Source organism: Delphinapterus leucas, chromosome 6, assembly GCF_059928025.1.
Source record: "Delphinapterus leucas isolate spDelLeu-1000000601 "Yukka" chromosome 6, BTC_Dleu_Yukka2, whole genome shotgun sequence".
Taxonomy (NCBI): Eukaryota; Metazoa; Chordata; class Mammalia; order Artiodactyla; family Monodontidae; genus Delphinapterus; species Delphinapterus leucas.
Window position 1 is genome coordinate 99,287,781 of NC_143134.1, and position 25,215 is coordinate 99,312,995.

At 41.6% G+C, this 25,215-nt stretch overlaps 1 pseudogene; it reads right to left on the reverse strand.

Moving 5' to 3' along the window:
• Window positions 1–25,215, reverse strand: part of LOC111177358 (large ribosomal subunit protein uL23 pseudogene) — a 63,627-nt pseudogene that overhangs the window by 14,338 nt on the left and 24,074 nt on the right.

Here is a 25,215-nt window from a genome sequence, read left to right on the forward strand (position 1 = left end):
GTACATCTCTTGCATGGCTCAGATCCACTCTCGTCCGACGTTAGTCCCATTCATCAGACAGCCTTCAGTGTGACGGCTTTCTACAGTCTCTACAAAAGACTTACAGGAGGCTTCCTGGAAAAAGCTATAGTCGCTCCTGATACAACCGGCATTGCAGAAAGGGGTCCCATAGAGTCAATCTGCTACCAGATGCCTGGCCAATACTTTCCCCATACCTTCACAAGAAACGGAAATTCTCAATTATGCGAATAGCAATTCAGTTTCAAGTAATAGATAACTGACCCAAAGTGGTTTAAACTAAAAAGGGAATTGATTCGCTCATCTAACTGAGCAGTCCAGGAGTAGATCTGGATTCAGATAGGGCTGGATGCAAAATATATGTGGTACTGTTGCCATAGAACAGAAGGAACTGATGCAAGGCAGGAAAAAAAACAGGTGTATATTACATCAACATTTTTAAATTTTGCCAATACAATAAATGAAAAAACTAGCATTTTTATTTGCATTTCCCCAACCACTGCTGGTCTAGTGGTTGAAGTGGAATTTGAACACAAGTCAGTTGACCCAGAAATTCATATATTTTTTTACCAATATCCTACACTATATCTTTCACATCAGCTCCATTTGGAATCCTGAACTAGAAAAAGGCAGGAAAGAAAACACTGTCTATAAGACCTAAGAAGATGACAAAAGATTTAGAAATTCTGCCTGGGAAAATTTAATGGAAATGGGGATTTTCTCACTGTTAAATTTGTAAAGGCTATGAAATAATGTAACTTCTCAAGAACATTTAAGGGTTTAACTGTTGCCTTTTATTGACGGAGAATCATGAAAAGATTCTGACCAGCTGGCAGAAGAGGAAAGGAATTAGCCAGAGGGAATCAGTTTAGTCATAACAATTACATTTCTCAATAGAAAAGGTATAACACAGGGATGGGTATAGTAGACACACGTTGTCTGTCTACCCTGCATCCTCCCCTGGTCATGTGGTCCTAACGCAACTGTGAATAGTGATGCCACCCTACCCTCAACTCAAGAGTGGTCATGCAGCCCAGGCTGACCAATGAATATGCTCATCCTTCTGGTCATGGTGAACGGTTCAAAGATGGGCATGTGATATAAGCAGAGAGATGATTAGTGAAGTAGAAATAGAAAGCATATAACATATTTAAGGAGATTTAAGGATCTATACCCAGGCCACAAAAAAGGAGAGAAAGGAAGACAAAAGCAGAAAATAAAATAGAAGTAATACCAGTTACCACACGATTTCTGTAGTATGGGATAGAATGTGTATGCAATAGTGCAATTTTCTTTACTAGTCCAGCAAGGCAAATCTAAGTGGAGTCCTCCCCAAGACTTTTCTGCCAGAGTAATCAGAATACCTCTTTTTCATTGGGGTTGATAACCTGGCATCTAAAATCAGCATCATCCCTGAATTTCCAAATCATCTGAGCCAATAAATTTCCTATTTTGCCTGAGCTGACTTGTTCAGATTTCTGTTTTCCAACAAGAAGTTTTCAACCAATATACTAGCTCACTCTCAAATCTGTTATGGCTCCTTCTTCTGAGTCTATTTATGTGAGAGGCTTCGTGTGTGGAAGGACGATGGCCAGTCGACACCTCTAGACACCGGTCCCTTCACCAGGTCCCATGGAGAGTGTAATGGAAAGAAAAAGGAATGCAGGGCAAGTGTGAGTCTCACTTCAGATTCCGGAAAGTGCATTCGTTCCCCCCACATTCCTTAAATATGATTCCAGAACCCGTAGGCGAAGGATATTTAAGTGATTTACAGTGTGTAAGCTATAATCCTTTTTCCTTTGTCGCATGGGAAATGAAAAGTTGATTCCTATGTACAATCATTTAAACAAAACAGATTCTGGACCAAGTGTCAGCTGTTATGTTATCAGCCAATACTGTGCTTTTTAAACAGTCCTTCCTACAACTCGTCCATTACAGCCAATTGATAAAGCAGGATGTGAGTTGGAAGCAAGGCTGTGATGAATAAAGACTAACTGCAGCCCAATTAAAGCCTTTCTGAGGAACTCTGTAATGTGGGGTTTCAAAGGAACAAAAAAAGGAGCTGAACTGAGTCTCTGACCCAAAGGTGCTTAAGTTCCCTGGAGAAGGGGAGGGACATCAAACCACAAGAAGAATGGCCACCTTTTGTGGAGCTGCTTCTCCATGCTAGGCACGCTGCCTGCTTTATCCCGCTTGATCCTCACAACTATTTTATAAAAGAGGCATTTTTAATCCATGGATATTCACATGGAGAAACAGAGGCTCACAGAAATCAAGGTTTGCCCAAGGTTGTATAATTGGTCCATGGAGGATCTAGGAGTCAAGCTCAGTTCGAGCTTGTCCAAGGCCTGTGCTCTTCCCAAAAGCCTGTATTTTTTTCCACAGCATTATGTGGCCATGTATAGCTGTGTTTATTAACAGTTTTGCATTTAAGGCATTCCTTCCACAACTAAACTTCTAGTTAAGACCTCTGAAGGAATCAAATCACACCCACAGTTATTACAGTATTGCTTGGTCTTCTTTTCTAGAAGGATGCTCTTCTAGAGGAATTGTTTACTGCCTTGAAATGCTCTCTTATAAAATCTAAGTTCAAAGGCTGTGTGTGTCCCAGTAAAAAAAAAAAAAGCTTTTAAATCTTTTGCCACTGGCTTAAATAGTGCATTATTGTCACTCACGAGTCATATCCTAATCTATGGTAAATCACACGATATACTCAATTTGTATTATAGCTAGTGCCCTAATTATATGTATCCTTAACTGTTTATACAATTGTGATGGAATCAATTCTATTAATTTTGCAGTACCCACAGATTTCCCCTCTTACCCAGTCTGCCAAAGAGATCCTGTAGTTAATTATCTGCTCTGTTCTCCTCCTTAGGAGACACGAGAAAATGAAAAAATTCCTCTAATTATTTTGTGCTTATTTGTGCCTCTATAAATCCAACCCTTCTCCAGAACTGAAGCACCTGGGACACAGCTTCTATAGCGCTGCACGACAACACCTGTGAAAAGCTAGCAGTACACCAGGTACAGAATCACACATGCCTGGCGGCGTGGCAAGGTGGGATGATTCCTGGAGCCTGACCATCCCTTATGTGCTCTTCACAGCATTATCAGGGGGATTACATGAAATAATATACATGAACATCCCTTCTTAACTACAAAACACTGTGCAAATGTGAGCTGTCCTAAACAGGTGGTGTGTGCAATGGAGATTACCTTTTGCCAGGGGGTAAGCATTTCAGTTTATATAACACTTTTCATTCCAGGAGCCCCAAACCCTTGTGAATATTATCCTAAGAAATATCACTTGAAATAAAGTGCACATAAATAAACAGAGTCTAACAAACGGAGACGCCAATTATGATGACAATGATGAAGGTCTTAAAAAAGATCGTCAATATTTTGACAAGTCAACTCTCAAGGATGCTGCCACTGTAATCACAACACCTTCTGAGGGAAAATCAATTCTCAACATTAAAGTTTCCCATCAGTGTTGACTGTTTGGGTGGGGGGGGGGGGACGAGGGGAACAGAAGTGGGAAAACATTTTAAAATGTGAATTTTATTTCCCATAGCAGTATACATCAGAAAACTGAAATGTAAATCCGCGACTCTTTCAAGAGTTTCTTTTTGTTTTCCGATGGTAAAGGGGGAAAAAATAAACTGTCATTATCAGAATGATCAAATGCAGGGAGAAAAGAGGCAGAGGTAAGGAAAGCACCAATTACAGCGCTGCCAATCTGTGTGCACTGGGCTCCTTCCAAACAACAGTGCAAATGGATCAGAGGATGTGGGGAGGGGGACGGTGCGGGTAGGGAAGGGAGAGCTGCCAAAATACAAGACGGGAGGCGCAGAGAAATTGCCCCCCGGCGCTCTGGCAGGAGTTTAATCAGCCAGAGCCCCTATATTCCCAGGCACCGATTCCACTGTGTGTGTTCACTTGCGGATTTGGCTTCTGCCTCAGTCTCTTTGTTTGGGTAGCTAGGCATGAAAAAGAATCATTGGCAACCAGAGCTCCACTTAATTCCCAGTTCCTCTCTGGAAACTATCTATCTGTCCACTTAATTCCCAGTTCCTCTCTGGAAACTATCTGTTGGCATCGTGTAATGTTCTGTGTAAAAGGCCAGGCTTTGGCAGGTCAGAAGAGAAATTTCAGACCCTCCATCAGGATCCTCATGGATAAAGCTAAGTCAATTCTTGGAAACTGACAGAAGAATCTGCACCTCTGGAATAATGTGTTGCCCCGGCATCTCACTGTTCTTGACAGTGACAGATAGGAACCCTGACAAATGTTCCTCCCTCTCCTAGCGTGTGCAATGATGGCACAGCTGTTTTCTCACTATAAAAAGACAGTTACTCCTCTCTCACTCCAGACTATAGCAAAAGTTCCACTTACACTAGTGATTGAACTACCATGTGTCATATGAAGAAATACAAAAGAAATTCACCAGGAGATGCTCTAAGATTTCTAATCATTTTACCCACGTCCCAGTACCTAAATTTGAGCATGATGTTCACAAGTTTTTGAATGAGCAAAAAACAAGAAATCTGGGTAGATATTGCATTACCTGCTGTTTTCAGAAATCTTCATGCAGGGTAATTTTAATCCCTGCCTTTTGTGCCCATGGGTCAGGGAAGCCACTTTGTCATATTATAACTGCTTTGATTTGTATCAAGTACCTATTGGGTTCAAGATACATTGAAGAGTGCTCTGAGAGACATAAGAAAAACTGGAAGAAAGAATAAGTGAATAGACTTCCAGTAAACATGAAAGGTTATACACATAAATTTGCCTTTCCCTTCCCAAACCCCTCTAAAATGACAGTAAAAATTAAAAGAAAAAGAAAACATGAACCTACAAAAACAAAGAAAAGAGAAAAGGAGATGACAGCAGATTATAGACAGCCACAATATTTTGGAAATGGACCCAAGGAGGAAAAGGAAAGGAGGTACGGGAGGAGGACTTAACCAGAAACACACAAGTTCATGCCTCAGAATCCCCAGAAAGTCTCAGGATTTGAGGATGCCAGGTGCCTCCCAAGGAAGAAATGCTGAGTGGGTTTGAAAGCAAGACAACTGACCGCAAGTTTTGTAAGGAGTGAGCGATCCCTCCAACCCCTCACCAGCCCTTTGTGGCCAGGCAGCCACAATCCCTGCCCCAGTGGAACCTCAGCGCTGTCCCCCAGACATGTCGTGCAGAGGTGTCTGGACTTGGGAACATCAGACACAGCTGACAACGGAGTGAGGCACCACAATTAAATAAGGAGACTATGTGATAAATCACACAATAAACAGACAGTCCAACCAAATCCATCCCCTTCTTCATGGTAGTTCTCAGAAATATTGCCATTCAAGCTTCAGATTGCAGACAAGAGGGGAGTTCCCTGGTGGCCTAATGGTTGGGATTCCGGGCTTTCACTGACGTGGCCCAGGTTCAGTCCCTGGTCAGGGAACTGAGATCCCACAAGCCATGCAGCGCAGCCAAAAATAAAGTAAAAATAAAAAAATAGAACTACCAATAACCAAAAGGACCTACTGTATAACACAGGGAACTATACTCAATATCTCAAAAAAAACCCTGCAGATAGGAGAGAGAAAACTAGTCACAAAGAAGTAGGGATAAGAATGGCATCGTCTTCTCAATAGCAACACTAGCAGCTTGACCCTGGTTGATTCTCCTTCAATCCCACCCCACATCACTCCACATGCTTGGTTCTGCAGCTTTGACTTCATGCAGAGGCTCCCACAAAATATTAGTGTTTCCCTCTGTAAGGGTTTGGTATGGCGTATCCACCCAGCCCCCTCTTACCAAAGAAATGGCCTTGGTTCTCAGCCTACAGAGATAATGAGGAACTGCCTTAGCAAAGGGAAGAACCAGCATGGATTGTTTCCCTGGTCTCTCTGTTCTTTGGATAGTACTTTACTCTCAGTTCCCTGTCCTCCTCTTGTGATTATAACCTAAAGTGCAACGATGGCAGCCAATCCCAAATATATTCCTGATTCCTGCAATGTAGCCAAAGACTGATTTCATCACCCTTTCCTTTTTTGCTGGTGATTGGAGGAACAAATGGATCATGGGCCTGGTTTGATGAATAAATATATGGCCTGGTGACATCTGGAGTGGCAGTCTTCCAGATCTGCAATTGGCATAAAACACACATAATGGACCTGGGGTGGAGACACTGGGTTTAGGGACCACAGATTTGATATTACCTCACCATCCGAACATCAGCCTAGATTTCCCTTTCTTGGCTGCGTTCAGGGGCTAAATGCCAGCTCCTCATCAACTACGCAGTGGAGACAAGAAGATGATGCTTGGAAAGTCCACCATAGTTTATGAAGCCTGCAGCAGCCAATTTGCTGTGTCCTTTTAATTTAAAAAAAAAAAGAAAAAAGAAAAGGAAAGAAGAGAAGAATCATCTCATCGTTAGGTGACTGGCGGGGAAGATGATTGTTTTTGCTTTCAGCAAACCAATGGAAGAGAAAGTCAACCCACACGGTCTGAAGAGGAAAATGAGAACCTCACTCGTATACTAGGAAGAATTTAAGAAAGACAATTTCTAGGCACTTGAACGGATACAACTCTGCTGTGCCTCTGGTTCCTGGATTTTGTGCTTGAGCTTTTGGTCTCTCTGCCTTTTGAACTTTCCACTGGTAAGGCCGGCCCCGCCTCACTCATGAGGAGGAAATTTGCACATTTCCAGGTTCAGATGCTGAGTGAATCATGGAAGATAATGTTATTTGCAATAGAGGAGAAGCAGCCATTGAAGGAAAGAAGATGATAAGTTTGCTTGGGGGCATGGAGAGTTTGAGATACCTGCAGAACGTTCAGGCTGAGGTTCCTGTGGACACTGAGAGTGTTACAAGGTAACTAGAAACCTAGGTTCTGGGCTCAGGTGATCAATTCAGTTCAGTTCAGTAGATTTGGAATTCATTTAATTAGAGGATTAAAGTTAAAGCCACAATCTTGGATAAACTCATCAGGGGCTAAGGTGAAGAGTTTAAAGAAAAGAAAAGAAGGTTATCTCTGTCAGGGTAGAGCTAGATTATGCTGTAGAACAAATAATCCCAAAATCTCAATGACTTAATACCTCAAAGGTTTATTTCTCATCCATTCTTTATGTCAAGGGTTGACTAGGAATGCTATTCAGTGTCATCTCACTCTGGGATTTGGACTGATGAACAACCACCCACCCGCAACATTGCTGGTCTCTGTAGCAGGTGGAAAGCTGGGTCTCATACCGGCAGTTAACTGTTGTAGCCCAGAAGTGACAGATATTGCTCCTGCTCATAATTCAAAGGCCAGAACTCATCACACAGCCCCACCCAACCACAAGGAAGGCAGTACTCGTCAACCAACCATGTGTCTGGAAAGAGAGGAGTGCTGACATCAGGAGCCACATTAATGACTACCCCAAGGCCCAGGACAGACTTTGTATAAACATATCACTACAGAGATGCAAGAACTAAGAGTCAGCACAGAAAAAAGACCGGGAAAGAACACTTAGGCGTAGGAGGAGGACCAAGAAAGCAAGAGTCATAGGTGACCAGGAGGAAGGAAAGAGAGTGAAGAAGGGAGCAAGTCATCAATGCAGAAGTTTCTAATAGAAGGGTACACCACGCACAGTAAGGCAGAGGGATTTAATACATCCAACTGGCTATCTCACAAGAGACCCTTCAAGATGGTGCTCATTTCCTTGATGATTTTCTCAGTCACAATTTCTGTCCCTCAGCCTAAGCCTAACCCCACAACTAATCTTAATTATAACGATGCATACATAAGGCTGCCTCAGCCTGTGGCCACCAAACATTCTAAATGTCTAATGATTTCATTCTTGTTAAGCAAACTTCTGCTTATGATTTGGCTTTCCTTGAAGGTCTATCTTCAGTAAGAGAGTGTGTTAGTTATTGTATATTAGAGCATTTGGGACCACGTGACAACTCCACTGCTCATTTGGGTAAATTTAAAAGACAACATTCTGATTCATCAGTGGGATGAACATGGTATATATGAATCTCTCCCTAGATGGTTCCACCCTTGATATGCAGGTAAATGTACGATATGTAAGCAAACATAAGGCCTACAAGCCTTATGTGCAATACCTGACTTCTTTCTACAATGAGCATTTAGCAGGAAAAATCCAATAAAAATAAACTTCACGTTGAAGAGAGACAGAAGAAGGAGTATGAAGAATTCAACAGAGGAAAAAACTGGGTAAAAGGAGTTAGGAAGTAAAGGAAATGGGGAAAAGAGAGACCCTGAGAGGAGATCGCAATTTCAGGAACCTAAAAACTTTGGTGGCTTTTTAATTTTTGCTGAATTTAAAACAGGACTACAATTGTTTGCAGACTATGAAGTCTACAGTTTGGCAAAGTTTATGTTAAGGTTATTGATGGTGGGATGAAGTATCAAAACTGAACACATGTCAGGAGCCAAGTATATACCATATTTTTCTATTTCTAGAAACAAGCAAGCTGGGAATTATTAAATAAATTATAATAGAACCAGATTGTATATTTTAATATTACATATAACATGCATTGTAATATAATAAATTATAACAGATTATAATATGATGGAATATAATTTGGTCACCAAAATTAGATCGTTAGATAGTATTAAATAGCACAGAAAAAAAAATGGCCTCAATAGAACGTTCAGTGGGAAAACAGCAGGGTTTTGAAATGTGTGTGCATTATTATACCCAGCTTGAAAAACAGAAAAGGCTACAAGATCTCCAGAATGAGTGGGGAAGTAGTGCTGTGATTATGGCTGATTTTTATTTTAGTCTTTATATTTTCCTGTGATTTTCAAATTTTCTATAATGAACTTAAAATTCCTTTAGATAATGTAAATGACTTGTATAGAGAAGCATGCTTCCATTAGCAACTCAGTTTTTCAATTATTTTGTTAGTTATATTGGAATTAAAAACTCACTAGATACATTAAATGTAGCATATTTAAATGCTCAGGGTATATATGTTCCCAACTGCTTTTAAAATGAAATTGTAATTAGATGGAATAAGAGAATTGAGACTAGAAAAGCTCTCTGAGGGTAATGGCAAAGGCATGAAATGCCCTATTTCAAATATTATAAAATACCATACAAATGGTAATCTTGTGAACATATTTTGCAGAATGCAATACATATAAATTAAAACTTGACTTTAGATTGTCTCATAAGTTTTAGTATGAACAGAAAAAGTTTTCTAAATTTCAAATTAAGCTCAAGGTTTATTTTTACAATATATGAAAATGAGATGATAAGCAAACCAATACTGAAAATAAGATTATGGAGAAAAGAGTTTACCTGCCTAAGAGAATATACAATTGTCAAATAGTGGAACCATCCTTTACATATTTACAATATATGTGTTAATTAACAATTAATACTCTAAGTACAGTTCTAAGCTCCATTTGGGGATGCAGAAGAAATGAAGAGTTTCCTCCCTTCTGATGAATTCTGCACTTTCTGCAAAGACTGAAGCAAGATCATCTGAAAGTAAGGGGGCAGTGTGAAGCTCAGGGAGCAAGGAAGGTCGAGAGGCTCAAGGTAACTTTGCAGAGAATAGGAGGGTGTGTCCACCAGAGAAAATGCTATATTGCCATGGCTTGAAGGTCTCGACCTAGCTTTGGGTTGAGGTTATTTCAATGATATAATTGAATGATCTCACTAAGCAAGATGGATTCCTAGGGTGCAAAGAGAAAACAATTTTATTCTTCACCCCCAACTGCCCATTTGAATTCTCTTTTTTGAGCCAGCTCTTCCTTACCTTTCAGATGAAATATTAGGAAGGTCTTCTAACTCTCTGATCATCTCAGATAATAAAATGTCCTCTGGTCACTTCATCCCCAAATCACAGCTTCAGTTTATAAATTAATATGCCCAGAACTATTGCAACAAAACTCCAAACTTCACTGCAAGCTTGGATATGCTTTAGAACAAAGGGCCTGCCGTGGGGAATGAGGTTTCACCTCTATTTCCCCATTAGTGCTACTCCTCCCGACCCCTCTCCGATCTCCCACCACTTGGCTACCAAAAGGTCTTCCAAGATGGGAGCAGAGACAGCAGGAAGGTAAGCGGAAGGAAGGCCTTATCTGACTGACACAAATATAAGTTGGTGTAGCTTCCCTCTGGTTCTGGCTGCTGTTTTAAGCTGGCATGACCCTTCCAATTGGAATTCCTTTGCCTCAGGCAGTGCCTCTCCTCTAACCAGCCACCTACAATCCCTCTCTGCTTGTCTACCTAGTAGAACCTCCAACCCCTTTTTGCTGAGGACATCTCATTGACTGCATGAAGTCCTTTGGGTCAGAATTCCTCTTAAACAACCCAGACTCACATTCCTTCTGTGGGTTTCACATTTGGTCCCTGGAAAAATACAGCTTTGGCCTGGCATAGACCAGAATGTGGTTATTTCCTAAATGCAGCCCTCGGCTGTACTGACACAGTTCATTTCAGTCAGCCCCTCATTAAAGACTTTCTTCCTGGGCTTCCCTGGTGGCGCAGTGGTTGAGAGTCTGCCTGCCGATGCAGGGGACACGGGTTCGTGCCCCGGTCTGGGAAGATCCCACATGCCACTGAGCGGCTGGGCCTGTGAGCCATGGCCGCTGAGCCTGCGCATCCGGAGCCTGTGCCCCACAACGGGAGAGGCCACAGCAGTGAGAGGTCCAAATACCGGAAAAAAAAAAAAAAAAAAAAAAAAAGACTTTCTTCCCTAGGCATGAATCTAATGCCTGTCTGTGTCCCCCAAGCTTCAAAAGACACCTATCAAAGATGCCTGTGAAGTTCCCACATGGCTAAGGTATGGGGAGGGAGGGAGTGCCACATAGGAAGAACTCACAGCTCAAGGTAAGTGAAAGATAAAACTCATAAAACCGGTTTCCACCCACTTTCTTCACAAGTCATGTATAGGTGGGCCGAATGATTTGCCTTGGAATTGATAGTATTTGGCATCCTCGGTCTTCGGGCCTCAGTGAAAACTGGAACAGAGGATTCTATTCTACTTTTATCTTCCCTCTGTGCAATTTTTTCACTACTGCTCAGCCTCCCAGTTGAAGAGAAACAAGATGGTTGGGATCACGTTATGTCAAAGAGAAATGATGAAAAATAGAGCAGCAAGGGGATTTGGGCTCTGGTAAGAGTGACTGAATTGATGCAGCATGGAACCAAGGCCGGATAAGGAAGGAAGTAAAGGAGGTCAGTGGACTAAATGGTTCAGGAGGTTGAAGAATGAAGAAGGAAAGGCTGAGCAAACATTCTGGAAAGATACTTTTAGCAGTTGATTGACTAAAGGGAATGGAGATGAGAGCAGTTGAACAGTCTTTGGGGTTTGGAGCCTTGTGGACTGGTCAGTGATTATGGAATTATTGGCAGGGTTGGGGTATTGGAGAGGAGAGCTGGTTTTCAGACCAGAATGATGAACTCTACTTTGTTGAACAAGCTGAACTTGAGAGGTTAGTGAGACATCCACGTAATGTGACTGGAGGGTTGGAGCTCAGAAGAACAGCATGGCCCATGACGTGCCTTTCAAAGTCAGGACCAGAGGTAATTTTGGGAGTCATAGGATTCAATGATGTCTCCAAAGGAGAAAGTAGAAAGACTGAATGCAGAGATCAAGGACCACTTGGGAAATGCATCTTGTTTGAAGAAAGGGGCATAAAAAGAGACTGTTAACAGAGAAGAAATAAAGCTCTCTGCCATCCCAGAGAAAGAGCTGCATCTAGAAGTCAGGCTAATCTGTTCTGAAGAGTGCTTCATCCAAGAATACCCTTTCTTCTGCTTCCTTTCTAATCACATTTATTGCCTGATTATGCAGCTAAGTCTCCTCCTACCTCTATGCTTAGTTTCCACATCCATAAAATGAAGTTAGTAACACTTTCTGCCTCTGGGGCTGTGGTGAAGATGTAGTGAAACAAAGGGTGACACGCCTGGCATAGAGTATAAACCCAGCAGATGTGAGCTATGATTATTATTATCATTTTTTTTGTATCTGTCTCTGCTTAATCAATAATTACTCCTTTACAGGATGAGTATATCGAACTTGTTTCCAAAGGCTTTGTCTTTTTTTGCCTCTCCGTTAGCTCCTCCCTCTAATGCGAACGGCACTGGGAAAGAGAGAATAACTCAAATGTCGCACTCCTGATGCCCTGGCATGGTTAAGATAAATATGCTGCCATAATTACACTGGTTTGATTTTCAAAGCTAATGTTCAGAAGTCACTATTTCCTCTTAGGGACTACGCCTAAAGTATAGACACATGTCCCCAGCTGGATGATGATGGCTGAACTATGACATTTATTTACTGTATTAGTTTTCTATTGCTGTGTAACAAATTACAACAAACTTGGTGGCCTAAAACACCACTTCTGTCTTAGTTCACAGTTCTATGGGGCTGAAATCAGAGCACTGCGTGGGTAGGTTCTCTGCTCAGGGTCTCACAAGGCTAAAATCAAAAGTCAGCTGCAGTCCTCATCTGGGGCTCAGAGTCCTCTTACAAGCTCACTAGTGTTTGGTAGAATTCAGTTCTTTGTGGCTGCAGGACTGAGGTCCCTGTTTTCTTGCTAGTTTGTTGTCTGGGGATCTGTCTCAGCTTCCAGAGGCTGCTCCTTTCCACTGGCAGTTCACTACATAGCTGTATGTATTCTTCCAGGCCAGCAGGAATGTCTCTCTCCGATGTCTTCCTTTGCTACCAGTTGGAGAAAACTCTGCTCCTAATAGACTCGCCTGATTAGAGCAGGCCCATCCAAGAGAGTTTCCCTTTTGCCGTATAACATACCCTAACCACTAGACTGATGTCTCATCATTTTCATATGCTCCGCGCACACTCAAAGAGGACGGATGATACAGAGGCAAGGGTCACCGGGGGTGGCCTTAGAATTCTGCCTCCCACGCTCACTTATGGAACAGCAACTATGTCTCATGCACTGCCCAAAGCACCGTGGGTACACGATAGATTAGATACTGCCTTTCAGTTGCTCGTCCTCTACCCCACACTGTCCAACACAGGAGCCCCTGCCACATGTGGCTATGTAGCACTCAAACATGGCTAATCCAAATTGTGGTATGCTGTAAATGAAGCATGCACAATGGATTTCAAAGAACTAACACCCCCAAAAAACCTGTGAAATATCTATTAATATTCATGTATTAAATACATAGCAAATTGATAATATTCAGGATACATTGGCTTCAAAAAATATATTATTAAAACTAATTCTACCTGTTCCTTTTTACTTTTTTAAAGTGTCTACAGTTGAGCCTTGAACAACACAGGTTCGAACTGGGTGGGTCCATGTATACACGGATCTTTTTCAATAGTAAGTAAAACAGTATTACATGGTCTGTGGTTGGTTGAATCCACAGATGCCAAGGAACCTTGAAAAGGGAGGGCCGACTATAAGTTATATACAGATTAATCCCCTGTGGTCAAGGGTCTACTGCTTAAGAAAACTTAAAATCACAAATGTAGCTGGACAGTACTGGTCTAGACCAAGAAAAAGACAAGCACTTCCATGCGTACCAGGTGCCAACAGAGGAGAAGCCAATGATGTTTTGGGCACACAAGGAGGAGTGGTCAGTTCAGCTGGGGAAGAGAGAGCAAATAGGAAAGGCTTCCATTGCTTGGCTTCCCATTCACAGCAGACAAGGTAGAGCACACTGGTCCTTTTCCAATAGATAGCAATTTATATAAAACTGCAAAGCAATTACTAGTGACTTTTTAATTTTAGAAGGCACACTTCAGAGCAAGATTTTAAAACAAATGCAAATGCCCAAATACAAGTGAACACTTCCTGACAAACTTTTAACTGCTCTCCATCCAACCGCACTTTCCTCTTTTGCTTGGACCCCAGCAGACAGAGCCAAGTCTCTCTTTGAGCTATTTTGTAGGGTGAGAACTTCAAGGCTGTCATCACGGAGAGCGGAGAGTGGCCTGTCTTCCAAAGTCCTTGCCGGCAGTGATTCTCTGGCTTTTAATCTCTCCGATAGAGGGCGGCTATTACCAGCTTAATTAGAGAGCAGTTAATTACCCTCTTGGCCCTCCTAATTAGTTCAAAGAGCTGTCTTTGGCTTCCTTGACTTATGGCAAATGAGAAAAAGAAATGCTGAAATGTGATTTATAACATTTTGTCTATTATGGTCTTCATTCCCATTGGGAGATTCCCTGTCAATTATCTTTTCAGACTATATTCCACTTCCTATAAAGACCCCTGTAAATAATGTGTACTCAGACAAATGCTTTTATATGCAAATAGTTAATACCTTCTAAGCACATGTTATATATCAGATGTGCTCAGCACTTACATCATCTCATTTAATCTTTACAACTCAAAAAGGTAACAATAATAGTATGATACTAACAATTATTGAGTGCTTGCTAGGTGCCAGGTGCTTTTCTAATCTCTTTTTATTTGTGATGAAGTTAATTTAAGGACTAAATGAGATAAAATATGGGAAGTGCTAAGAATAGTGCCTGATACCAGAAGTGCTCAATAAGTGTTAACTAATATTTAATCCTCACAAAGGTTTTGTGTCATCAATATTATTGTTATTATTTCTATTGCAAAACAAAGGTAAGTAAAGTGAGGCTTAGAGGGCTTAACTTCCTTGCCCTATATCAGTGTAACAGAATCACCTGGAGGGCTTGTTTAAACAGACTGCTGCCCCCACTCCCCACCCCGCCCTTGAGTTTCTGATTCAGTGCGTCTGGGGTGGGAGCCGGGAATGTGCATTTCTAGCCAGTTTCCAGTGAGGCCCATGATGATGCTCAGGGACCACACTGCTCTGATCACACAGCTCATAAAGACTTCGCCTCTGCTGCCCATGCTCTTCACTACTCAACACTCCCTCTTTCCACTTTGTGTCAATGAAGCTCAAAGTGCCTAAGAATCAAGCTAATGTCAGAACTCAGACAGCTTTAAACAAATTATAAGAGTTTTAAAGGACAATATAAAATGATTGACTCAAACTACATACTGGGAAATCCTGAACCAAATAGGGCATCAGTTCTTCTAAGGACCATGCTATCCATAAATGCTCATTAGTAAGGGCCTTTTGCTCACTTCCAGCCACCACATATACCAGCAAAGATGAGTACTGTCTTGTCTAAATATGCATGTAGATGGGCTCTTTCCATGCAAATTATGGCTCGTTCTTATCATCTTCATGATAAGGGTTTTCTCCAGAGTGGAAAGGAGGGCTATGGGATTGAGAGGAATTCACAAAGGTTTTAATTAGAATACCAATGTTTTTGTTCTTTAAAAAAAAAAGTGAAACAATTCTGGCAAAATGTTGAGATTTGTTAAAGCTCATTGATGAGTACACAGGTGTTTATTATGTTATTCTCTAAATTTTTCTGAATCTTTGGACTATTTTTTAAGCATATATATTTAAAAGACCCTATGCCTACTAGTAGGGAAATCTCATAATGGAAAAACAGACACAGACCCAATTCCCATAGGAGTCACTGTCCAGTGAAGGAGGTGACCCTGAATCAAACAATTATAGATAGAGTTTCAAACTGCAGTTTGTTTTACAAAACTAAGGTTTAGAGTACAAGGAAAGCTTTCAACTCTGGTACCTGACCTAGACTTGGAGTCAGGGAATGCAGAAGTTCAGCTATGAGCCGAAGGACTTGAAAGTGTTGACTAGGAGCAAGTGGGTTGGGGCACAGAGAACACTGTAGAAAGGCCAAGTGCTGGGAAGGAGCAAGGAGTTTTCAAAGGAATGAAAGCGTGTCTGTGGGTCTGAAGAGCTGGGAGCAAGTAAAAGGGTGGCATAAGACGAAGCTTAAGAAGCAGGCAAGGGGCAGGTCATGCAGAACCATATTTAGGATTCTGGACGTGATCAGGGCCCTAGCAGAATGTAATGTGCCTTCATGGTCACCTGGAAATAGGTTGAAACTATAAATATTAAAGCCTTGACCACTAAGCATCTATAGTTTAACAAGTGGTATACTGGCAAACTGGCTTTCCAAATTAAAAAAGAAAAATTCCTGGTTGAAGTGTTTGCCTATGTCTGTGGTGGAAATACTCCCTCCATGTCTGATTTCAGGTCACTCACGTGATGTTACAGAAGAGATGTGTAGCCAGAGCTGATACAAGCTGGCTTCTGTTCACCACCATATTGTAACTTAGTTCTAGACACATTCTAAATGGAAATGATATTGTGGACTTTGGTATTAGTGAGAAACAACAGTTGTTGAGAGCAGATAGAATAGAATGCATTTTTTTCACAGAGAATATAAGATGTTCTCTTATTTCCTGAAACAAGTCACCACGGTGAATTTTAGGTTTTGTCACTTAATGGAATCAAATCAGAACCGGCCATGATTTCAATCTAACCTTGAGTTTATAAGCTTCGTTCATCCTTTGTTTCCTCATGCATAAAATGTGGAATCCCTTGAAGGGATAAAATCTTTATTATTTTATGAAATGAGGTCTTTTATAACCAAGGTCTAAGTTATGCCCATTAAGGGTTATAGCTTTCTAGTTTCATTGTCAGGGTGTGGGGACACAAAAAATCAACCATCTGCTGCTTGCTAGTGGTTTCTGACTCATAAATCAAAATTTCCCTCTTCTCTGTATGTCAAAGAATCACCACTGAGGTTGGTTAAGTGATTTGACTTGGCATTTTCAGCACTTAGTCCTTAGCCTACTATGAGGAGGCATCTTTTAGGTCAAATATCCGTATAACTAATGCAAGCAGTCTTTATGTCCAAAATTTACTCCACCAGGACTTGGAATTAATTCTATAATTAAAATGTTAGACACTGATTTCCTACAGCCACTCTTGGTGATATCCCACTGTGTATGAGGGCCTCTGGAATCCCTGACTTTCTAAAGAAGTTTAAAAAAAAATCAGTATTATCTCATGAATCCCAATTTGGTACACCATAGGTATTTATAAACCAGATTATACAGAAGGTAGAATTTCCTGATTGTGAAGTTTTGTTTTGTCTTGTTTCTTTTCAAGAGTGGTCTCCTTAACAAAAGGTATAAGACAGTATCTTCCAGCATCATTGGCAAGGGGCTATGATAATTTCCCTTGTAAAATATTCCTGTATGATTCATTTATTTCATGAAATAAAAGTGAATGGTGGCACACACTTGCATGGAATATAGTTTGAAATCTCTCCAAGGACTGCTATTACTTTAAAAACATTCCATTACAATAATTTATCGTGAAATCTTATTCATTCAAGCTTGCTTCAAGGGCTGTACTTGGAGCCTCAAAGAACCAAGCAGGAGCACATGGCCACGTATTGGCCATATTACTCTGAGAAACTTTCTAAATTTTTATTATAGACATGCACTTTCAAACATATCCCAAATGAGGGAGAACAGCAGAATGAATCACCAGGTACCCACCACCTACTTCAATAGTTATTGATTCATGGCTGATCTGGTTTTATCTTTACCCCCACCCCCTTTTCATTCATCCAACCCCACATTGAATTCCTGAGAGCTTTCAAAGGAAGTTGTGGAATCTTAGCCTGTGGCAATTTCAACTGCTCACATTCCTTCCTGGAAACTAGACTTTCTTGTAACCTTACAGTTTCAGCACAGCCATCAAAGAAGGAATGAACACATTTTCCAAGGCATTCTATTTACATGCTCCGGGTTTTTCATCAATCATGTAAAACAGAGTGACATTTTCAATTCAAACTAAAGTGACTCATCAAGCCAGAGGGACGGGTCATTGAGGACATACGACACCTTCCAGTTTAACCTGCTCTTTGACTGTGAACACCTGTGTAGTCACCTTGCCATAAATCTCTCCCTGACCTTTCTGTAATGAGAGACCCTGTTTACATAATCCTGAGCCTTACCAGTACAGTAAGAAATGATTTCAAAATTTATTGCAGGAAACCTCAATTTTTGGAAAGTATAAATTTATATCAAATTCAACAGCAGGTCCATACTTTTACTTTAGAAGTAAAGCAAGCCACCGGGAAAAGCAATGGGAGAGAGTTTGATTCTTTCGACTAGAAATTTTTCTTAAAGAAACAATCAAGCAGTTCTTCAAAAATGTATGTTAGGGTGTTGAGTGCGGTAGATTGAATATATGAAAAATATCGGAAACAATTAATTATCCAACAATAGAGGATTGTGGAAATAAACTCTGGAACATCCACACAGTGGAATATTATGAAGCCTTGAAGAATAATGGGGAAATGTTTGTGATATATTAAGTAAAAGAAAAATGTTATCTTTAACAAATAAAGTGCTAAAAAATAGATGGAAGAACCTATAGATTAAAAGAAACTTAAGAGAATTATCAACCAATTGCAGTGTATTGTATTGTCCCTGTAAGTCTAAGCATGCATATGTGGGCATAGAACTGAGGAAATCTGAACAGTGACCAGTTATTGAAAGATACTATGGGTTTTTTTATAACTATTTTTTAAATGTAATAGTGGTATTTTTTTTAAGTTCTATGTTTAGAGATGAAATGCTATGCTGATGGGGCGTAAGGCTATAAATGAAACAAGTTAACAAAATTTGAGGGTTCATTACACTCTCTGCATCTGCACATGTTTAAAATTATGCACTGTAAAAACATGTTTAAGTTTGAAAACAGTATACACTCTGTGGCTCTGTTTATTAATTTTAGCTATCTTTTTTCTCATTCTGTATGAAACATGATAATCTTTAAACACTTTTTGTAATAAATTATTTAACAACTTGAACGAATGAGACAGGAACGAATGGGGGCAGGCACAACCGTTAAAAGAATGACACAGCCATTGAGAAAAACAGGATACGACAAAGACTGGTAAAAACAGACCAGGCCCAAGATGGCAGAAGATTCGACCTCCAGGAGACCTTGAGCCTGAGCATCTGCTCACTGTAACACATCAGCTAAATGACACCCCCACAGGCACCAAGGCAGCTCTGAGGCTGACCATAAAAGGCCAAAAAGTGGGCGGTGGCCCGATTTCTGAAGTCCCCACCCCTTCCCCAAAATAGTTAGAATATTCCTCCCACTCCTTAGCATATGAAATTACCCAGCCCATAAAAACTAACAACTCCATACCCCGGGGCCGCTCTCACTTTCTGATACAGCCAGCATTATGCCTGTGGAATATGTCTGTCTCTAATAAACCTGCTTTCACTTTACTTTCGCTCGCTCTTGAATTCTTTCCTATGAGACACCAAAGACCCTCACTTGGTGGCCTGTCCCAGGAACTCGCCCGAGACTTGGGACATGACCATTCTCTCGCTCCCCCTTCTCCTGCAACACTAATTTATGATAGACGTTAATCACCAAAATTTTGGCCTTTTCTCGTTTTTGCTAGTAAACCACTGTGTTCATAAACTGTTAAAAATAGCAATCTAAGATGAAGTCACATATTGTCTCAAACTAAATTTGGTGATCTTCTATTGACCTAAGGCCCATACACCAGTTATGAAGTGACTTTTATCCTGTGGCCTGGGAGCAATTTATGCCTGAAACAAGCAAAGAGACAAGCACAACTCTTCTGAAATGCTTGGCTTTCAAGTTTCAATACGAAGCTAAACTTTCATAAACAAAACAAGTAAGCAAACGGAATCTCCTAACAGGTGAGTGTAGAGAAACAAACAAAAACTTATTTTATATAAATGATTTGAATAGTCTATAACATTTTAGGGACAATTCTGCCCAAACTGATAAGAAAATGCAATTTTTCCAGGTACCAATTTTGCTTTTGCTTTGTTAAGGTGGCAGGATTTATCTTATGTAGGAAAAACTAAGTCACCAAGACATTGAACTTCCAAGCTCCTGAAAGATGCAGTTAGCCTGAAATGGGCTTTCCAGAAAGTGACCACAAGCATACAAAATGGAAAAAGGAAAAATCACATATAAAGTACTTACCATATCAGAGCCCCTGTGGATAGGTGTGTGGCGCTTTGTAACTTGATCCGGCTTAAAAACTCAACCACAGACCCTGTGTGCAGGAAAGAGAACAGTCTGGAAACTGGATTTTTGTGATCCTGCTTGAGTCCTCCAAGGCTCCAAATTGTTTAACTGACTAGAAAATTCTGCTTCGCTTCTAGTATTGGTCTCTCCTCCCTGGCCCTCTCAACTACAGGCCCTGAGCCCCATTTGGGGTAATTTAAGTTCTGTCCCACTCACGCTCCTGAACCCAAGTTCATCCTCTGTCCTGGGTGAGTCTCCACCCCCCCCCCTCCAGAGAGTGGGGTCTGGAATGGGCCTTGCTGCCCTGTTGCCAGATGGGTACAGGCAGCAGGAGGCTTCTCCCCTCACTCCTTCTCCCATGGCACCTCAGGACTTCTGTTTTGCTTTCCTGACTGCTCCCCTGGTCAATACCCAGAAAGAAGCCCTGAGTCTCAGCCTTCTGCCCCCAGATGTGGCCCTTATCCTTCTTCCTCTAGTAACTGCAGGCTGAGGTCTGGCTCCCTCTATGAGGGACCACCTGGAAGCACACTGCCCCCTGGTGGATGCCATTCTTCCTGCTTGGAGATCCCTGCAGCCAGCCCACCTCTCATGCCAGATGGCTACACAAATATCTCCTTAAGTGGGGATTAAACTGTAATTTGCCACACCTGTAAAAAACATAATTAGAACTGTGGGACATTCCTCGGTGGTGTGCCAATGATACATTTTTAGGCTTTCTACAAGTTGTACTGTTAAACACTGTCATTATTAAAATTGGCCGCTGAGCCTGCGCGTCCGGAGCCTGTGCTCCGCAGTGGGAGAGGCCACAACAGTGCGAGGCCCACATACAGCAAAAAAAAAAAAATTAATTAATTAAATTAAATTGTATAAACTTAAAATTAACTTACATTAAAAACAAAGGCCATAAATACTCAAAACTCATCCCTTCTTAATAATCTTACTAAATTTTACTATTTTCTATGCTCGTGAGTTGTTTATATCTATTGGTATCTGGGTGGTGGAAATTACTCCACTTGTCAAATCATAGTTGAATTGCAACCATAGGTTGGCTATGGATACAAGAGTTCAGCAAAAAATCAATGAAGACATTCAGTGTGAAGCAACTGGCTATATGGAATTTAAAATAAAAAGCATTGGGGCTTCCCTGGTGGTGCAGTGGCTGAGAGTCCGCCTGCCGATGCAGAGGACACGGGTTCGTGCCCCGGTCTGGGAAGATCCCACATGCTGCGGAGCGGCTGGGCCCGTGAGCTATGGCCACTGAGCCTGCGCGTCTGGAGCCTGTGCTCCGCAACGGGAGAGGCCACAACAGTGAGAGGCCCACGTACCGCAAAAAAAATAAATAAATAAATAAAAAATAAAGAGCATTGTATATTTTATTATTATTTATAAATGGTGTGCTGCATACCCTTTACATCAGTAAAATTTATAAATGGACATAGTTTTTTTTCTAGAGAGCTAATTGTTAAACATTTTGAAGCACACTGCAGTGTCCCTTCCTCCCACTCCAAGGCCAGTTGTAGAGTCTCATTAATTCTCCCAGTTCTGCAAACACCCCATTACTGACTTTGAGAGCTGGTTGGAGGGTGGGAAGTTCATACTCCCACCCCTACCCTCACCACCCCTGATTAATCCTGTCCAAGTGGAGGGACATCATTAGCATACCACACCTGGCCTCTTCTGCTTCCTGACACATTCCTTCCCTGCGGAAGGTGAACTGACTTCCCTGGTTGGTGAGTTTAGAAGGAGAAAGAAATCATGCATGGCCTAGCTCCTGCTTCTGTTCCTTTTCTTAGAAGCCACCCACAGGGGGCATCTCTCTCCACATGGGGAAGTCTGCCATATTCTGGTATTGCCTGAGGCTGATGAGCAAGTTGGTCAAATTCTGGAGTTTGGTATTAAGAACCCCACTTGCTCAAAGATAGAAGCTATGCTCTGTAAAGTAGCATTGATCATAATGAGGGCCATATATTGGCCTCCATCTGCTAACTCCTTTGTCTTATTTCTCACTGGTTTAAAAACTGAATGGGGAAAAGGAGTGCTATTTACTGGGTCCCTCAGAAACTCACAAAGGCTCCTCTTCCATCAGCCTTTGCTCCTGAGGTCACAGAATGCCTTGTGGCTGTACCCATTTGTACTGGTATGGATAAGACTTTTCTAAGATGAGAAAACTTGACTGGCAAATTTATTTGATTCTAATTCCTTTTATTACCTATACGTGTATGTGGAATAATAATGCTTACACAGTTGAGCACCTTGTATATGCCAGATATTGTACATAGGAACACAGATCTTAGAAAGCAAGTATTAATGACCTAGAGTGTTAAAGTAACTTTCCCAAGGTCACAAAGTAACAAGCTAGTTGTCTGATTCCAAGGCCCTTGCTCTTTCCAGTACATTTTCCCTCATTCCCCTTTTCTTTCTCTTTCCTCCCAACCCCAGCCCTCTAGTCTTCCCTCCTCTCCTCTCCTCTCCTCTCTCTCCTTCTCTCTTTCACCCATCCATCCTTCCACCACTACCTTCCCCCATTTCCACATTTTCTAGCCCTTTGACACTACAGAAAACTAAGACAGTATCTGAAATCTCAGAGGTTTATTTATTTATTTATTTATTTATTTATTTTTGCCGTGCGTGGGCCTCTCACTGTTGTGGCCTCTCCCGTTGCGGAGCACAGGCTCCGGACGCGCAGGCTCAGCGGCCATGGCTCATGGGCCCAGCCACTCCACGGCATGTGGGATCCTCCCGGACCGGGGAACGAACCCGTGACCCCTGCATCGGCAGGCGGACTCTCAACCACTGCGCCACCAGGGAAGCCCTCTCAGAGGTTTTTATACATATATATAATTTTAGAATTTATACATATAATTATATATAACTCATATATAATTATATATAAATTCTAAAATATAATAAAAATAAATAAAAATTCTACAAAATCTTACCCCAACAGCTGGGCCCTCAAGAAACTTGGCGGCAGGCATGAGGAAAACTGTGGCTGTCTTTTTAGTATCCTCCTCGGGTTTCTCATGAGCAATGTCTAGCATCCCATTCAAGATCCTGCAGGAGGAGGTCACAAAGAAATGAGTGTGTGTCGAGAGAGACCACAGGATTGCATCAAGCTAGAGTCTGTGCAGGCTTGACCAGGGGGCTGGGCTCTACGTGGAAAATGCAGCCTTACCTCAAATGGAGTGTTTTCTGTTACCTCCACATCAAGCTTTCTTTCCCTGGGGTCAGTAGTTGTGCAACAGTTTCAGAGACTGAGCAAACAGTTTAGAAATTATTTGGGGAATGATTACAGGAAGGGGAAAAATAAATACATATATATACACATATATACCTATTATATATATTTAAAAAATGCATTCTCTATGGGAGGTAACATCATCCCCAAGGGGGTGAAAATTTGTTCTCAGGGGAGAGGGTGAAAAAAACTCTCTTTTTACATATAAAGCACAGATAATACTGACATACATATAGTGCCTAAACAAATACAGTAAGTCTTTGGTATTAAAATTTCATGGAGGGGATATTAAGAAAAACCTGTCTAAAAAGGCTCCTTAGGGGAACAATAATTTTTTTAAAAATGGTTGAAAAACAGTGATGTATATTGAAAGCCTAGCAGACTATGTGACACATGGTAGGTATTCAAAACATGAGACTTGAAGGTGCTATTATCATGGTTAGTTGTTCTTACAGTTGTCCAACAAACTAACTAGAGGGCCATGCCATCCCATCATGGTTACGGTGGAGAAGGGGCACTGTGGCCAGTTCCCAGATGAAGTTAGCTTAGGGTGGATCCTGCATGAGCTAGAGGTCCAAACTGCCTGGAGTTCTAGAAAATAAGCAGATTCTTGCACACCACTGGGATGACCTCTGGGATGCTCAGGAACACTTGTGCAGGATGGTGTTAAAATCCAAAGAACAAAGCATGGCACAGACGTTTGTGAGCAGCGCATAGGCTACCACAATGCCCATGTTAATCCTCTGGGGAAAGGGCGTGCTCCTAAATTCAGTTTCTTCCTGGCTAAGAACTCGACCACCGAGTTTTGTGTGCCTGCCTCTGTTTCTCTTTAGAGAATCTGGCTTCTAGGAGGCACTCAATATTTGAGGTAATACAGGGTTGGAGCAAATATTGAGCAACCTCTCACGGCTGCTGCATGTGCTCTGCAGGTTGAATTACCCAATGATTATTCTTAAGACCTGTATTTGTGTTCCTTTCAGCATACAAAGTGGTCTCATATAAAGTATCTTATTAAATCATCATAATAACCTAGTAATGTTATTATTCTATCACTACTTGAAGGATAAAGAAGCTGAGGCTTGGAAAGTTCACTTATTTTAGTTATTTGTCGTTTTTTTTTTGGCCGTGCTGTGCAGCATGCAGGATCCTAGTTCCCCGACCAGGGATCAAAACTGTGCCCCCTGCAGTGGAAGCATGGAGTCCTAACCACTGGACCTCCAGGGAATTCCCAGTTATTTCTCCTCTTTAGCTGCCCAGTAATAAGTAGCAGAGCAAGCCTCCTTTCTACTACGCTACACCACCTTTGATATTCCTTTCCCACAGAGGAGAAAGACACACGAATGGTAAAGCTACAGAGGAAAAGTCATATGCTGGAATTTGGGGACTCCGAGCGAGGGATATGGTAATATCTATGAATTGACACAATTAAGTCATGCAGGAAGAGGAGTTATTTCACGGAATATGAATCTGGCATATGGCAGAGCCTGCTGAGGCTGGTCAAACTATCAACTGCCAAGTTACAGGGAAATGAAAAGCCGTCAAAACAGAGATGGAAGCATCTCAAGATGCTGTGAAATTTGGAACATAGAAGACTTAGGGCACAAATGTGGAGAACGAAAATGTGACATGAAAAATGAATGGCCAGGGGACTTCCTTGGTGGGGCAGTGGTTAAGAATCTGCCTGCCAGTGCAGGGGACACGGGTTTGAGCCCTGGTCCGGGAAGATCCCACATGCCGCAGAGCAACTAAGTCTGTGTGCCACAACTACTGAGCCTGTGCTCTAGAGCCCGTAAGCCACAACTACTGAGCCCACGTGCCACAACTACTGAAGTCCACATGCCTAGTGCCCATGCTCCGCAACAAGAGAAGTCACTGCAATGAGAAGCCCGCGCACTGCAACGAAGAGTAGCCCCCACTCGCCGCAACTAGAGAAAGCCCAGGCGCGGCAACAAAGACCCAATGCAGCCAAAAATTAAATAAGTAAATAATTAAATAATTTAAAAAAAAAAAAGAATGGCCAGGTACACACTTGGTGCAAATTTTCATTTCAGGGCCA